Raw genomic sequence first — 18999 nt, forward strand, 5'->3', positions numbered from 1 at the left:
CAGAGTCAGCATTTGGGACCTTAGGAATGAGCACAATCATGTTGGAATTGAAATAAGGAAGGACCAAACCTTGCTAAAAAAAACTACGAACAGCATTAACTACCTCTGGACACACAATGTTCCAGTAATTAACAAAAAAAAACCACCTCTAAAACCATCCGGGCCAGGCGAACTAAAAGAATCCATTGAACAAATTGTTTAAAAATTTTCTCTTCTGATGGAAGAACAGTGAGGGCAAGATTATCATCCACTGAAACTAATTGTGGGATAACCCACTCCGCTAGACCTGTATTAACCACATTATTATCAGCTGTAAACATGTCAGAAAAATAAGAGATAATATGATCCTTAATAGCATTCTAATCCTCCAACATCACATCCCCATTACGAATGTGTGAAAAAGAATGATGAAGCTTCCTATAGCGAATCATGGAGGGAAAAAAAGAAGTATTGCGATCACCATCAAATAGCCAACGAACACGAGATTTGTCCCTTAAGAAAATACCTTGAATCCGAAGGGCGTCATGAGCCTTTAAACATAATTCCTCCTCCTTGGACAATCTATCCTCTGTAGGACAATGATCTGAACATAAGCGAGTGAGAGTAAAACATTCTGAAATAGACCACGTCTCGATCCAAGAAAAATTGCATAGGCACCGATCTAAACACATCTCAACTTGCCTGTGAACCCCAATCCTTTTGTAGGAAGGTGGACCAATTCACAAGCAGAAGACATCATCTGAAATTCAGAGCATGAGTTAGCATTTGGCAGTACACCTTGCGCTTCTCATGAGCACCCAAAACACAGTTGAAATCACCAATGATAGCCCATGGACCGTTAACAAAGGAAGACTTCACATAAGCAAGATCATACCACAACTGACGTCGTGCAACCACTATTGTTTTAGCATAAACACAAGTAATTATACAAGATACTGAATCCAAGATACAAGAAACTGTAAGCTGTTGAGCAGTTGCGGAAAACATAGTTGTAGTGACATCAGCATGACAAAGTAACCAAATATTAGGTTCTTGAGATCCATGATCATTGGTAGCCACGAGAAACAATCTCCTCCACACGGAAGGCTTAATGGAAGATAAAGAGACAAAAGGCTCTGATAAACAAAGCATAAAAAGATGGTGAGTACGCACCATTCGCGTTATAACCCGAGGAGTGGAAGCATTTGCTACCCCGCGAACATTCCAATATAATAACTTCATAAAGAAGGCCTAGTTTTAGCCATAAGGGCCCTGGTGCCATGAGGCTCATAACGTGTAGGACTAGATTGTTTTTGTTTTCTTCTAGAAACAACTGGGGTAAAACCATCATCTTCATTAGACCTTATGTGAGCAGCCACAACATCAACTTCATCAGCTAATGGATTTGCAACTGGAGTCATATTATCTGCACCCGATGTAAAAAAAACTGACATCCGTAACCAATGTCGCGTTATTCACAACTTGGTCCAATACCGGATTACTCACATCGACAACTAGAGTCACATCGGTAATCAAAGTCATATTACCCACATCAACCATAGTCGGGAACTTATGGGATCAACACTCTTAAGCATAGAAATAGATTGATCAGACTCTAAACGAGTTACACTAGGGACTGTAGGAATATCAGAGGCAGTCTGCTTCACAAAAGAAGGACCTTCTCTGTCATCGGGTAAATTCAGTGGAGTTGGCTCAATAACTACATTTTTACCAGCATCCTTTGGAACATACTTACTTACCACTCTCTCTCGCTTATGTCGACGACGAGACTGTGATCTGCCACACCATTGTGATGGAGAGTTTTCCCCTTGTTTAACTCGACAGTTGTGGATGTGATGTCCAGTATTGCCGCAGCATAGATGGGAACTTTTCAAATTCAAGACTCACCAACAAAGAATCACCATGAGCACGCTCCACTAAAATCCCAAAAGCTGGATTAATGGAAAACTCCACATCAATGCTCTTGTTCAAAGTCGCAGGATCAATCTTAATTGGAGTACCTATTCCGGATGCAATTTCAAATAAGGTTGTGGGGTCCCAATATTCTAGACCCCGATCCCAAAACCGCACCCACAATTGTGCAGCAGTGTTTTTGAAATTGTTTGGGGAAAATTTGGGGGTCCATTGGTAAAACCTCAAGTTTCCAGGTTGAAGAGAAATAACGCCACCTGCCCAAACGTGTTGCATATCTTCAAAGGTTGCAAATTGGAAAACATAAAAACCCTTCCCCATATGGATGGCCCGCCAGGATTGCAAGCAAGGCCATAACTTCTTTAAATGAAGAACCATGTCCTGAGTAGACCATGGCTTATTTTCTTTTTGCAGCAAGACTCTACCCACGAGATTATGTTTGCACTTGTCAAGACCCGTTTGATAGCAATCTTCCGAAATCTGAATAGAGACTAAACCACTCTTTATTGTAGGCACCGGCAAAGTATCAATCTTAGGTTGTTCAAATTGGCCAGAAACAACCAAGGAATTACAGGAAGATGTTCACCCATGGCGAAAGCGGCAAAATTTAAGAAGAGGAAGACGAAGAAACCCTAGGATCTTCTCGAACCGTTATCATCGTAATCGCCGCCCGGCACGTCTTAAAACGTTAAAAAAGGACAAAACCTAAAAGATAAGTCATGACTATCATGATTCATGTTGATTCTAAAGAAATCAAATTTTTAAATCAAATTTGCAAATCAAATAATGTGGTGGTAGATGATTGGATTATTAATAAGTATCGATTAACGTGCTCGTTTCTTATTGGTGACACATTATTTAAGTTGTAAATTTAGTTTAAAATTTCAGTATTTCTAGCATTATCCTTGAGCAAAATATTGTATGTTTGATATATGTGTCTGGGAAGTCAAAGACACCATTATGCATATTGCTTCTAGTTCATAAAGATTTTCAACAAGGAATTAAAATTGCAGATCGATTTTGTCTCATACTTTTGTTTTCAAGTTTCGAATTTGACCTACTTATTGGCTCGTTGCATTGGAAAACACGACAATTTTACCACACGCTCTTGTCACTTGCACCCAAAAAACCCCAACTTCCCGAGGGCAAGATCGAAGGGAACTTTTTACCTCTTCATTTGATACCCTAATTGATATATGCAATTTACACAAGACTCCCACAATGTTCAATTATATGACATGTACAATGTCTATACGATGTCTTTATATTCGGTATGATCGCATCAAAAGGAACTTCCTAAACACAAGCAACTCACTGCACTCGCCCGATTCTACCTTCCTACCATCAGATTGACAAAAGCTTGGTTTTCGTAGAAGGATCTGACATCCCAATCCTTGGTTGAGGATGGGAGTGTCATCAACACCACCACGATTGATCGCATACTTGGACGCAGATCTTTGTTTTCGTGCGTGCGTGCATGCTTTGCTGAGTTGGGCCATCTGCACCAGAAAACCACCATACCTATTTTTAGACTGATATCTAGAGACAAATCATAATGTGTTTTGGTCTGGGAAATTTTTTTCACCTTGCGCACTGAATCAAGCGGAGAGTTGTCTCCAAGGTTAGGGTCGACCAATTTTGGGGAGGTCTTCTAGATCGGGCTGATTAAGGACATCCTCAAACTGTGAAAAATAAAATTACAACAAAAACACGCTCAAGTGCTTTATGAGAGATTATTGTATATAATGCAAGATAGAATCCCAGCATAAACTTGATAAAAGCAAATTGGCTTATTTAAGTAGAAAGATAGAGAGAAAACTAACCAAACCAACAAGGCCCTTTGATTCCGAACTAGAGCCATCCGCTCTGAAAACAGCTTCCTTGGCCGATATCAACTCAAAAATGACAACTCCGAACGCAAAGACATCTACTTTAGGAGAAACTTCGCCATATCGAGCTCTGCACACAACCATGTTAGGAGTTAATCCATACGTACAAAGACAATGTGGAAAATATGGAAGAGAATGCTTTGTGGAAAATATGGAAGAGAATGCTTTTTCTCATTATGTTTCTCTACAAGATTACAAGGATATATATACATGATACAAGTGTGTAGGTAGGACAAGGTAGCCGTCCTAGTGTGTAGGTAGGACAAGGTAGGACGGCTGTAGGACGGCTTGACGGCTGTAGGACGGTTGTAGGACGGCTAATTCTTCCAATACTCCCCCTCAAGCTGGATCAAGGAGTTTAATTGATCCAAGCTTGGAGAGCAGACTTTGAAACTGAGGAGAAGCAAGAGACTTCGTGAAAATATCAGCAAGTTGATCTTGGCTTCGAGTAAATGTGGTTTGAATTACCTTGGACTGGACTTGTTCCCGAACGTAGTGACAGTCAACTTCAATGTGTTTGGTGCGTTCATGGAACACCGGATTGGAGGCAATATGCATAGCTGCTTGATTGTCACAGAAAAGAGACATAGGTGTGTTGATTGAGAACCCCAAGTCCGAGAGAAGGCCCTTGAGCCAAATGAGTTCACATGCAGTGGAAGCCATGGCTCTATACTCAGCTTCGGCACTTGAGCGAGCAATTACATTTTGGTTTTTGCTCTTCCACGTCACGAGGTTTCCTCCAACCAACGTGCAGTAGCCAGTAGTGGATTTTCTATCAATAGCATTCCCTGCCCAGTCAGCATCGGTGTAGGCAATGATTTGAGTATGACCATTGTTTTTCATGACGATTCCCCGACCAATGGAGCCTTTGAGGTATCTGAGAATTCTTTTAACAACATTTAAATGAGCTTCAGTGGGTGCATGCATGAATTGGCTTACAAGACTGACGACGTAAGTTATATCCGGTCTGGTGATGGTGAGATATATAAGCTTACCCACCAATCGTTGGTAGTAACTGATATCACTGAGAGGTTCTCCTGTCAAGTCCAACTTCAATTTGCTATCAAGAGGAGTACGAGTTGGTTTGCAATCCATCATCTTCACTTCTTGAAGTAAGTCAATCACATATTTCCTTTGACTCAAAAAAAAATCCCTTGGGGGAAGTGGCCAGTTCAATCCCAAGGAAGTATTTTAAAACTCCTAAGTCTTTAATGGCAAATTGTTGATGAAGAGAATGTTTAAGAGTGTGAATCTCATCAATGTTATCACATGTGATGATGATATCATTAACATAGATTAGTACAACTAATTTGCCAACTGATCCTATTCGAACAAACAGGGAGGAATCAGCATGACTTCTCTTGAACCCAAAATTTTCAAGTACCGAGCTCAGTTTGGCATACCAGGCACGAGGAGATTATTTCAAGCCATAGATTGACTTATGAAGCTTGCAAGCCATACCTGAATTTTGTGCTTGTGGATGACCCGGGGGTAGTTGCATGTAGACTTCCTCTTCGAGGTCTCCATGTAAAAAAGCATTTTTTACATCCATTTGGTACAATGGCCATTCATGGTTCACTGCAACAGATAACAAAACCCTTATTGTGCTCATCTTAGCCACGGGAGCAAATGTCTCCTTATAGTCCACTCCAAAAGTTTGAGTAAAACCGCGAGCCACCAATCTTGCCTTGTGTCGTTCAATTGAGCCATCAGAATTAAACTTGATTTTATAGACCCATCGACTGCCTACCACCTTCTTGCCTTTGGGAAGTTGAACTACACTCCAGGTTTTATTTTCATTCAAGGCTTTGAGTTCTTCTTCCATGGCTAGCCTCCACACAACTTGACAATTGGCTTCTTGAAAGTTCCTTGGTTCACTTTCATAGGACAGTTTACTGAGGAAAACTGCATGAGAGTGAGAGACTTTGGAGTAATTTACAAACTTGTGAATAGGGTACCTGGCATGGTAAGTTTCATAGTCTTGCAGCCTTGATGGTGGATGTCGATCTCGAGTCGGATTCCTGCGGGGTTGAGCTGGGATCACAATAGGTTCAGCTCCACTCTCTTGTATAGATGTTGTGTTATGGTCATGGGGAACTACTTGTGCTTCTGAGGCTTCAGTGTCGTCTCCAATAAGCAGGTTGTCATTAAGAGTTGCATGAGAGTCCCGGTTGTGAGGTAGTGAATGGACACAATCACTTGGTTCGACTGGATTTGGCAATGGGAAGAGATCTAGGAAATGCTCCCCCTGACGATTTTAATCTGATGATTTGTTGAAATATGGTTGGTTTTCATCAAACCGTACATCTCTTGAGACAAACATCTTCCTGGAGCACGGATTGTAGCATTTGTACCCTTTTTGGGTGGAGGAGTATCCCATGAAAACACACTTGACAGCTTTGGGATCAAGCTTGTCTCGGTGATGGGATTGAATATGAACATAACAGGTACATCCAAAGATTCTCGGATGGGAAAGATTAATTTTTTTGTTTTGCATAACCTCCGATGGTGATTTTGTATCTAGAACATGACTAGGCAGTCTGTTGATAAGGTAGGTGGCTGCAAGAACTCCTTGAGACCAAAACCTCTTAGGCACATTCATTTGCAACATTAGCGCCCTAGTTTTTTCAAGTAGGTCCCGATTCTTCCTTTCGGCAATTCCATTTTGCTGAGGAGTACCTACACAACTTGTTTGATGTATAATTCCATGGGTGCTCAAATAGTTAGTCATATTTTTGGATGTATATTCAGTGCCATTATCAGACCTTAGTATGTGGATTTGGGACGAAAAATGGTTCATGACAAGATTATGAAAATCCTTGAAAGCATCCATAACTTCACTTTTGAATTTTAGGAGGTATAACCAAGTGGCTCTTGAGAAATCATCAACAAAGATAACGTAGTACCTATAACCATCAAAAGACTCTAGAGGTGCAGGTCCCCAAACATCGGAGTGCACCATCTCAAACAACTTGCTAGTCCTAGACATGGAAGAATTGAATGGGAGTCTAGTAGATTTTGACAAATGACAAATTTCACATACAAGGGAGGATTTGCATAAACTAGGGAACAACGTAGACAACACAGATTCTGAGGGATGTGCTAGGCGTTGATGCCACAACTGATGTTCTAGGTTTGAGCTGACTTGGAACCCCTTTGGAACATTGAGGTCCTCTGAAAAATAGTACAGCCCATTTAGGTAGTGACCTTCACCAATCAGCTTCTTGGTGGCCAGATCCTGAAAAACAACATTGTGGGGGGAAAAAATTGCACGACAGTTTAGAGAGTTTGTAATCTTTCCTACGGACAATAATTGAAAAGGAAAAGATGGAACATATAACGCTGTGGACTCAACAGTTTCTGAGATCAGTTTAACTTTCCCTCTACCTAGAACTGGCACACCTCTACCATTTGCTACAGAAACTAGTGATGGTTTAGTGTGGCTTTCAAAATCGTATAGCTTAGAATATTGATTTGTCATGTGATCTGTGGCACCTGAGTCTATAATCCAAAAATCATGAGAGTGACTAACATTTACAGCAGTTGAAAGAGCACACATGATACCTGGAATGTCTCCTTGAGGTACATGACCAGATTCAGCTAAGAACCCTGCAAACTGTCCAAGAAGAGCAGTTTGACTTTCCCCAGTCGACGTTTCACATGTGCTTCCTTTTCTGGTTTGAAGGTAGGTTGAGAACTCATTCAACAAGTCAGCCGGATTGGCTGTAAAGTTCATCGACCCACCGATGGATGTAGCAGCAGCAGCATGGTACTTGTTTGTATGTGGTCTAGCGTGTGAGCCCTTATGATCTCTTAAAGGCTTGTTCTCAAACCTTGGCTTCAACTCAGGGTGCAATATCCAGCATCGATCTATTAGATGTCCAACATTATTACAATGTAGACACTTCAGATCTGGCCTTTTCCCTTGTATACTTTATCTCCAAATGACTTGTGATTTGTCACAAAAGCTCTAGCCTCAGACACACTAGGTTTTACGTCAACATTCATGACTTTTCTGCGTACTTCTTCTCGCTGGATAGTAGTGCAAACACTTGTAAATGATGGAAGTTCGGGATTCATTAGAATATGGCTTCTAAGATCTTCATATTCAGAACCCAAACTTGCAAGCAAATGAAAGATTTTGTCTTCCTCGGATCTTTTTAACAGTACGGCAACATCGATAGTGTGTGGTCGATACATTTCTAGTTCGTTCCACATGTTTTTCATGCAATCGAGATGATGAACAAAGGATTTATCACCTTGTTGAAGACTTGCAAGATTCCTCTTAAGCTGGAACACTCGAGCAGCATTGTTTTGATTTCCATACATGTCCTTGACTGCCTTCCAAATAGCACTAGAGGATTCTGAAAAACTGAAAATTTCAGACAGCTTAAGATCCATGGAGTTGAGGAGCCACGACATGACCAGCTGGTCTTTGCAAAGCCATGCTTCATACTCCGGCGATGCGACGTCAGGTGCTTCAATACTTCCATTGATGAATCCAAGTTTGGATCTTCCTCCAAGGGCAAGAGATATTGATCTGGACCATGGAAGATAGTTAAACTCATTTAACAACACAGAACACAAACGTTGGTTTGGGTTGACTTCAGCTTCTGGAAAACTAGGGCGAGGAGCTGTGAAGCTTTCAGCTTCTGAGACAAAAAGATTATCTTCTGCCATTATCGAAACGAATGTGCAGAAGAAGAGAAGGGACAACAATGGAGTCAGGCCGGTTAAGGTTCCGGCTCTGATACCATGTGGAAAATATGGAAGAGAATGCTTTTTCTCATTATGTTTCTCTACAAGATTACAAGGATATATATACATGATACAAGTGTGTAGGTAGGACAAGGTAGCCGTCCTAGTGTGTAGGTAGGACAAGGTAGGACGGCTGTAGGACGGCTAGTGTGTAGGTATGACAAGGTAGGACGGCTATAGGACGGCTTGACGGCTGTAGGACGGTTGTAGGACGGCTAATTCTTCCAATAGACAATATTCAGGCCTTTCAGCCATCAGCTTATTGGTCGGGATGACGACTAGAAAAGTTATGCAATAAACTCATTCAGCTTACGATAGGTTCTTCCAGAAGAAAGCAACAAAGGCAATCTGTTAGTGCTAGTCATGTAAAAGATAAACTGCTAAAAGGAATAATGAGAAAAAAACTACTTACTCCGGTGGCATATATCCAAATGTTCCCACAAGACGTGTGGTGAGTGATGTACTTCCAACTTCTGTCAGTTTAGTTAACCCAAAGTCTGCAACCTGCAATGAAAAGAGGGGAATTTTATTGCGACAATAGAAGATTTCAATGGTTTATATTGGAAATAGAGGCACTAAAGTAACCTTGGCATGGAAATTCTTGTCTATCAATATATTGGCTGATTTGATATCGCGGTGGATATAAACAGGAACAGTATGCTCATGAATGTATTCGAGACCTCTTCCTGAATCTAGGGCAATCTGCACTCTATTAGACGCGCGTCCCTCCTTCTCCCTGGATAATTTAAACAGTGTTATCACCATTCTCTTGCATACAGAAGTACTTAAATCCTCATCAAGCATGGAGTAACCTGAACCGCACAGATGTTGGCTTAAGTTGCCATTCTCAACATATTCATATACTAGGAAAAGAGAGCCCTCAACATAATAACCAATCAAGCGCACCTGCATTGATCGTTCAGAAGCTTAGAGATAATTACACATCTTAGAGATCAGTTCAATGGTTATAAACTAGTATAGAGTGCACAATGAGATTTTTGGAGTGCCAATAACAACAGCCTTACTTTATAGTTCTTAAGCAAGATTCATATGCATTGTCATTGTTGAAAAGATAAGTTCATTACCAGGTTCAAGTGATGTACACGTGTCAAACATTTAACTCGGCCAGAAATTCTTTTGATGCTTGCATATCCATCTTCTTGATGGCAGCTTTCTGCACATAGAGGTTATATTAGACCTGGCAATTTCTGACACAACCCGATAACCCGACACGACACGACACGAAATTAACAGGTGTTTGGGTCGACACGATAACGAATCGGGTCTTATCGGGTAACCCGATAAGCACCTGTTAAGATAACGGGTTGGGTCGGGTATACACGTGGGTAAACACGATACACGATAAGCAGAATATTATTTTTATAATTTTATAACCCTCAAAAAATACTGTAATAATTATATACATTAATTTTACAATTTTATACCCCTAAAAATTATAATAAATATATATATATTAAATTAACTATAAAATTTATAATAATTATAATAATTATATATACTATAATAATTATACCCCCAAAATATTAAGTCTATCTATACTAATTATATATATATATATATATATATATTAAATTTTATAAAAACTATAATAATTATTAATTAATAATTTAATATGCATGATCATGCATTGCATATTTGCATGATTTTGCATCCATTGAAATTTGATGCGTCAGGACTCATATGTGATTTGTTTCCATTCTCAAATTTCAATAATCAATTTCTTGCCATTGCCATTTGCCAACTTGCCGCCCTTTTTGAAAAAAAAAATGGAGGGAAAATGAAAATGTTAAGAAAAGTTGAAAATAAAACAAAAAAGTGAGGGAATTCAATTAGGGAAAGATGTTGGAGGGAAAAGTGAAAATGATAAGAAAAAGTTGAAAAGGAAACAAAAAAGAGAGGGAAAAATGAAAATTAATAGAAGTGGTGAATCTAAGTATAAATAAACTCTAAATGTTAGTCAATCTATCGTTTTACGAATTCTCCAAAACTAATTTCAACGATCCAAACCGTCAAAATTGTTTGTATATGCTTGGAGATCACATCAGCACAAAATCACAAAAAAAAAACATTCAGAGATCAAGTAAACGGGACAAAGCTTTTCAACGGTTATAAATGAAAAATCACGATTTAACGGTTATTTTAACTCCGATTTTGATGATTTTTTATAACTACACTCCTTGACCCTATATGAATACAATGAATGAATTTGATATTCAATTTAAAATATTTACACAAGTGGATACCACAAAATCTTATGTTATACTTAATAAAAGTATAAATAAACTCTAAGTGTTAGTCAATCTATCGTTTTACGAATTCTCCAAAACTAATTTCAACGATCCAAACCGTCAAAATTGTTTGTATATGCTTGGAGATCACATCAGCAAAAAATCACAAAAAAAAAAACATTCAGAGATCAAGTAACGGGACAAAGCTTTTCAACGGTTATAAACGAAAAATCACGATTTAACGGTTATTTTAACTCCAATTTTGATGATTTTTTATAACTACACTCCTTGACCCTATATGAATACAATGAATGAATTCGATCTTCAATTTAAAATATTTACACAAGTGGATACCACAAAATCTTATGTTATACTTAATAAAAGTATAAATAAACTCTAAATGTTAGTCAATCTATCGTTTTACGAATTCTCAAAAACTAATTTCAACGATCCAAACCGTCAAAATTGTTTGTATATGCTTGGAGATCACATCAGCAAAAAATCACAAAAAAAAAAACATTTAGAGATCAAGTAACGGGACAAAGCTTTTCAACGGTTATAAACGAAAAATCACAATTTAACGGTTATTTTAACTCCGATTTTGATGATTTTTTATAACTACACTCCTTGACCCTATATGAATACAATGAATGAATTCGATCTTCAATTTAAAATATTTACACAAGTGGATACCACAAAATCTTATGTTATACTTAATAAAAGTATAAATAAACTCTAAGCGTTAGTCAATCTATCGTTTTACGAATTCTCCAAAACTAATTTCAACGATCCAAACCGTCAAAATTGTTTGTATATGCTTGGAGATCACATCAGCAAAAAATCACAAAAAAAAACATTCAGAGATCAAGTAACGGGACAAAGCTTTTCAACGGTTATAAACGAAAAATCACGATTTAACGGTTATTTTAACTCCGATTTTGATGATTTTTTATAACTACACTCCTTGATCCTATATGAATACAATGAATGAATTCGATCTTCAATTTAAAATATTTACACAAGTGGATACCACAAAATCTTATGTTATACTTAATAAAAGTATAAATAAACTCTAAGCGTTAGTCAATCTATCGTTTTACGAATTCTCCAAAACTAATTTCAACGATCCAAACCGTCAAAATTGTTTGTATATGCTTGGAGATCACATCAGCAAAAAATCACAAAAAAAAAACATTCAGAGATCAAGTAACGGGACAAAGCTTTTCAACGGTTATAAACGAAAAATCACGATTTAACGGTTATTTTAACTTCGATTTTGATGATTTTTTATAACTACACTCCTTGACCCTATATGAATACAATGAATGAATTCGATCTTCAATTTAAAATATTTACACAAGTGGATACCACAAAATCTTATGTTATACTTAATAAAAGTATAAATAAACTCTAAGTGTTAGTCAATCTATCGTTTTACGAATTCTCCAAAACTAATTTCAACGATCCAAACCGTCAAAATTGTTTGTATATGCTTGGAGATCACATCAGCAAAAAATCACAAAAAAAAAAACATTCAGAGATCAAGTAACGGGACAAAGCTTTTCAACGGTTATAAACGAAAAATCACGATTTAACGGTTATTTTAACTCCGATTTTGATGATTTTTTATAACTACACTCCTTGACCCTATATGAATACAATGAATGAATTCGATCTTCAATTTAAAATATTTACACAAGTGGATACCACAAAATCTTATGTTATACTTAATAAAAGTATAAATAAACTCTAAGCGTTAGTCAATCTATCGTTTTACGAATTCTCAAAAACTAATTTCAACGATCCAAACCGTCAAAATTGTTTGTATATGCTTGGAGATCACATCAGCAAAAAATCACAAAAAAAAAAACATTCAGAGATCAAGTAACGGGACAAAGCTTTTCAACGGTTATAAACGAAAAATCACGATTTAACGGTTATTTTAACTCCGATTTTGATGATTTTTTATAACTACACTCCTTGACCCTATATGAATACAATGAATGAATTCGATCTTCAATTTAAAATATTTACACAAGTGGATACCACAAAATCTTATGTTATACTTAATAAAAGTATAAATAAACTCTAAGTGTTAGTCAATCTATCGTTTTACGAATTCTCCAAAACTAATTTCAACGATCCAAACCGTCAAAATTGTTTGTATATGCTTGGAGATCACATCAGCAAAAAATCACAAAAAAAAAACATTCAGAGATCAAGTAACGGGACAAAGCTTTTCAACGGTTATAAACGAAAAATCACGATTTAACGGTTATTTTAACTCCGATTTTGATGATTTTTTATAACTACACTCCTTGACCCTATATGAATACAATGAATGAATTTGATCTTCAATTTAAAATATTTACACAAGTGGATACCACAAAATCTTATGTTATACTTAATAAAAGTATAAATAAACTCTAAGTGTTAGTCAATCTATCATTTTACGAATCCTCCAAAACTAATTTCAACGATCCAAACCGTCAAAATTGTTTGTATATGCTTGGAGATCACAGCAGCAAAAAATCACAAAAAAAAAACATTCAGAGATCAAGTAACGGGACAAAACTTTTCAACGGTTATAAACGAAAAATCACGATTTAACGGTTATTTTAACTCTGATTTTGATGATTTTTTATAACTACACTCCTTGACCCTATATGAATACAATGAATGAATTCGATCTTCAATTTAAAATATTTACACAAGTGGATACCACAAAATCTTATGTTATACTTAATAAAAATATAAATAAACTCTAAGGGGGCGTTTGTTTGCCCTCACTAACTCGGACTGGATTGGACTGGACTAGCTATTAGTCCAATACTATGTTTGTTCCATGCTGGGACTAACATTAATGAGACTAAAGGGGACTAGCATGGACAAAACCCTTCACTAAGAGGTCTTAGTGAGACCCCCCAATAACCATGGGACTAGCTAAGACTATCCTCTATTTCTCGTCCTTGTCATGCTCAACGACCACTCTCGACAGACTCCTCGTCATCGCTGGTCACCTAGATCAATCATTAACTTCCCGACTCTCTTTCAGATCCATTTTACAACCAACTTTCATATAAAATATACCAAATTGAAGCTGGGAGTGACAAGATTACGATTTTACTTGAATCGAGGCCAAAATGTGGTCGAATGTGGCCAGAAAATGGCCTGGAAGTCTCGGCCTGTTTGGGCTTCTTCAAATCCATGACAAATTCGATCATGCAAAGCTAAGATCTCGGTCCAGGGATGGTATGGTGATGAATTTTTTGGTGGTGCTAACTTCATCCAATTTAATGAGGGTTGGCCAAAAAACACATCGGGAAGCCTGCAACTTGTCGGGAAAATTGGAGCCGTGAGGTTCCGTTCGAACAACGCATAGCTAGAGAGGGAGGGAGGACAAAGAAATAGAGACTGGAATCAATAAGGAGTTTGACCAGGAATGAGAAAGAGACATGAATTGAAAGGTTTGAGAGGAAAAAAAGAGGAAGAGGGTGGGACGATGAGAGAAGAGGAAAAGAGTGGGATGGAAATGGTAGGAAAAGATGGAGAAAAAGATAAGATCATAATGAAATATTAATAATTTATATATTAAATAAAATAATATTAGAAATTGTTATTATCCAGCTTCTTAGTCCAATACTGCATCAAACGCTTCACTAAGTTAGTCCAGTTTAGTCTAGTCTAAGCCAATCCAGCTTAGTCCTTGAAGCTAATCCAGTCCGAGATAGTCCGGCGCAACAAACGCCCCCTAAGTGTTAGTCAATCTTAAAAACAAAAACTCTTTATCCTTGCACATTTAATATTTGTAATAGATTAGTAGTGTATGTATTATTTTTTTTATTAGGCTTTCATTTTCGAGTGTAGATATAGTACTTGAACGAGAAATGTTTTAATGTTTTCAAGTAATATTTATGTCGCAATGTGTGGTATGTGCAAATTTTAAAAAAAATATATTTTTTTCTTAGCGGGTCATAACGGGTCATAACGGGTCGGGTCACTTTACCCGTTGGGTAAAGTGACACGACCTGTTAAGGACCCGTTAAGATAACGGGTGTGACACGACACGACCCGTTAAGATAACAGGTGTTACACGAAAACGACACGAACACGACAGACACGACCCGTTTGCCAGGTCTAGGTTATATGAGTGGGACTTCTAGAAGAAGAAATAAACAATTACGAAATAAACACAAGCATGGTCTAGAAACACTAAATACTTAATTCATGAATCATGGGGCTCGACTAGAAAATCTCATACTTCATTTGGTCAGAAAAGATAAATGATGGATATAAATCATGAAAATGTTAAAGAAAACAAACCTGGCCTCTCAACTCTGCATGGTAAACAGCTCCGAAACCTCCTTGTTCAATTTTATTAGCTAGGCTGAAGTTATCAGTAGTCCTTGCAAGTTCTTCGTATGAGAACTCCACTGATTTGTCCACAGAAATGCCTGTTAGGCCTCGACCAGCAGCATTTGACTCTCCAGGTTTATCGGGGGTAATCACAAGGGCTAGACCCAGAAGAAAAATCAATGAAATCATGTCAAACATCCATTTGGTGCAAAAATCTTAGACCATTTGAGGGCAAGAACTAGTAAAATACAACAAATGTTCAAATAAGTTCAAGAAAGACCAGATCATAAATGGCAGTTTCAGGACACTTCATAACAATTATTATAAACAAAACAGACCAACAAAATGGCCTGGGCCGGTTCAATGGGATTTCTAAGGGAAAATTATCAGTGGTACTGATACTAGATAAAGAAAAAATTTCCAATCCTTCAACAAAATTGAACAACTAACAATTATAATAGCAGCAGTCTTTTTCCCGTAATTTTTAATAAACCTTGGGAGGAGGAAAAAAAAAAAGGAACCCCTCTTGTTGGGAAAGAATGGGAAGATGAAAATGAATCAATGAATGCTAAATGAGAATAATAACATCCTAAAGTAAGGAGCTTAGTCAGCTACTCAAACTGTTGTTACTGCAAAGAATCAAAGTGGAAAGGTAACATCGAAAAGTCCATCTGGAAAAAGAAACAAGGAGACAAGAAACTTAAAACGCCCATTTGGAGAAGATTGATCTTCAGATGTTGCTATATGCACCTTTTTCTTTCGGAAAATTCCAAAATATATACCGCCAGCCAATAGCAGCACTCCAGCAATTACTCCCACAGATATGCTACCAATGGCTCCACCTCCTAGTCCTGCTTATACAAAAGAAAAATGATGAGCTTCAAGTAGCATTGAGTTTCAAATCACCCTCACACACTGGCATCTGAACATGAAACCAATTTTGGAGACGGCCGTATCACCTGAACTGCAAAAGGAACAGAAAGAAATAAAACTCATAAATATTAACAATTTTCGGAAGACATGGAAAGTGAAAACAAGATGTAATATAATTAAGCTAACATATTGAGGCAGTAGAAGATACCTTGACTTCAAAGGCAAATAGTTTCCATTTTGATATGCAAGATAAAAAGGAAACTTTCACGAGGAAAGTTGAAAATATAGGGCTGGTTTGGTATTGATGTGCTTTGAAAAAAAACTGTTTCTGCTGTACTGTGAGAATAAGCTCATTTTTGCTGCTTCATGTTTTCAATTTTTTTTTTCACCTAAAGCTGTGAAAATAAGCTGTTTTTAAGTGTTTACCAACCTTTTTGAGCTCAGCTTTTTTTTATACCCACTTTTTATAAAAGCACCTCAGTACCAAACCAATACATAGCCTCCTCTGAAACTATATTTGAAGTAGAGCACTGCTTCATAATACCCTAAAAACTAGATATCCAATAGACATTTGTTATACTTCATTATAGCACAGGAACAACCCAGAAACAACATAGAATTGAAACAACTCAGTGTCTTCACGAGCACTTTCTCACGTTGCATCAAGGAATATCAATAAGAGGAATGGACAATAAAATTAGTAAAACGAGATGACGACTCAGCTAAAAACCGCATCGTCAATTGTTATCGTAAAACAAGAGAGTTACTGTATTATTCTTCACTCAACATTTTCAATACATCACTCCCTAGAGGCCCACCGGATCCATACCACAGGAAAGACCTTGCACCACCTAACACTATTGAACATTCTAACATTCGTTACAAACTCATGATTAACAATTAAAGATGCCTTCGTTGAAATTACACGGAATCAACTATCTGGCCTGTAAATTTCCTCGAAACTTCTGGAAAGATTCCTCTTTCTTAAGTTCACCCTGAACATTTTCCTGTGGGATTTCAGTTCACTATTGAAGTTTCCTTTTTCGCAAATTTATGCCTATCACTTCCTAAACAACACCCTTCTAATCAATTGTTTGCTATCTTTCCTTCTAGTCATTAGCATTGCAACATGACTAAAACTCATTAATTCACCCCATGCTCAAATTAGTACTCATTAGCATATACATTCCTACATAAGCCTCTGCCGAATCAAAAACAACTTTCCAACTCCGAAACAACTAAATGCTTCATTTTACCAACTACGCAAATTCGGCAAAATACTTCAATGTCTGCGTCAATTCTCAACAACTTCAAAGCACAAAAAACTATCTCATCAAGAACAAAAGCTCAAACCTTGGCCCGGAATATACGCGAAACCACTCCCTTGACCAAAATTCGCACCATTATTATATCTCTGCAGCAAAGCCTGCTCCAACTGCTCCGTCCCCGCAATAGAATCCAAACTATCCTCTGGCTGCAGAGGATTAGTAATAAACAGCCCATAATCCTCCGAAACCGCGCTATTCCCACACGTACAATTCACAGTCACGTTCACTTTAGCATTATTGGGTATATTATTAGGACCATAACTGTTGAACCACTCCATGTCCTCCACCGACGTCAAATTCGAATAGAAAATCTTCGCAATGTGGTCGTACGTGTCGCCGGTACGGACATCCCACTCGAACATATGGCCGTGGAAGTCGCCATTGATGCAACCACAGGTGAATGGAACACTAACCCTGTTGCCGAATCGGATGATGTGTTTGTTGAGAACTTAGTCCTTGTTGTAGGTGACGATGGTGGCGTCGGTCGTATTCATGATATCGCCAATGAAAGTGAGATTAGAGCCCTGCCATACGTAGTAAGAAGCTAGAGCATCGCAGCTCTTGCTGCACTGGGGTTTCACCGTGAAACAGAGGGAAACCAGCACCAGGAACCCTAACCCGATTCGAAATCCCATCTGGGTCGATCCGAAATCGAAAAACCAAGTCGCAGAAACCTTTTAGGAACTGGGTTTTCCGTTTCAGATCGGAGTTGTACAGGCGTTGGATGAACAGAGAAATATGGAAGCTTTGAGTGGGGTTTGATTAGTTTAAAATTAAAAGTTAATTAGATGAAATAATGAGTGTTTGATTGTCGTACTTAGCGTCTTTGAATTGCTCAACAGTGAAAGAGAAAACTTTCCCGCGGTTTTCAGTTGATTGTTTCTGGAGAGCGACTGACGACTGAGTCAAACGACCGTGGGAACACCGGCCCCGAGTTTACTGCAACGGCGGCAGTACAACAAATAGAAAACAAAGGAAACTAATGAAAATAGCTTAAAAACTTTGAGTTTTAACATAAAATAAGAGGCAAATTGAATAATATCAAGATTGTTAGTGTAAAATTGTGGTTTTTCTTTAAAGTAAGCAATATCATGAGCTTTTCATAGAACAAAACTTGGCTACTTAAAAATAAGCAAGACCTCATGTTCTCACCCAATAACAACTTGATAAGTGTTCAAGTTGTTAGTTCAAGTTTTAATTTTTCAATTTTTTTGGACACTAGTCAAATTATTAGTAAGTGAGAGTAGGGGTTCCAGCTTATTTTTAAGCAACCAAGCTTGGTTCCAATAAATATGAGGCTTTTACGATGCAGTGGGACTTGTCGTGTTTTAGAGATTCCTCAAAACCATTGTCGTGAAATGTACAATTCTACTTTCACTTTTCCCTTTAAAAGAATTGGTTATGGAATATATAGAGAATCTCACTTTGAGAGAATCCCCTTAGCATCTCTCTTCCTTAAAATTGATGTCTCTAATGCTTTGACAACTCAAACACATCCATCACAACGTTATTAAATTTACAAACTCCAATACAATTGTATCTACAAACTACAACTCGTACAATTTAAATGATTAAGAGCGTTTATTTATGCATCTTAGCTCGTGTTGTGTTGAACTATCTTTCTTTTTTTTTCAA

The 18999-nt window shown here is 37.6% G+C and overlaps 1 pseudogene; it reads right to left on the reverse strand.

Annotated features, from left to right (window-relative positions):
• Positions 1 to 3241: 3241 nt before the first annotated feature.
• Positions 3242 to 18051, reverse strand: LOC137733218 (lysM domain receptor-like kinase 3; annotated as a pseudogene).
• Positions 18052 to 18999: the final 948 nt, after the last annotated feature.

Source organism: Pyrus communis, chromosome 5 (assembly GCF_963583255.1).
Source record: "Pyrus communis chromosome 5, drPyrComm1.1, whole genome shotgun sequence".
Classification (NCBI taxonomy): Eukaryota; Viridiplantae; Streptophyta; class Magnoliopsida; order Rosales; family Rosaceae; genus Pyrus; species Pyrus communis.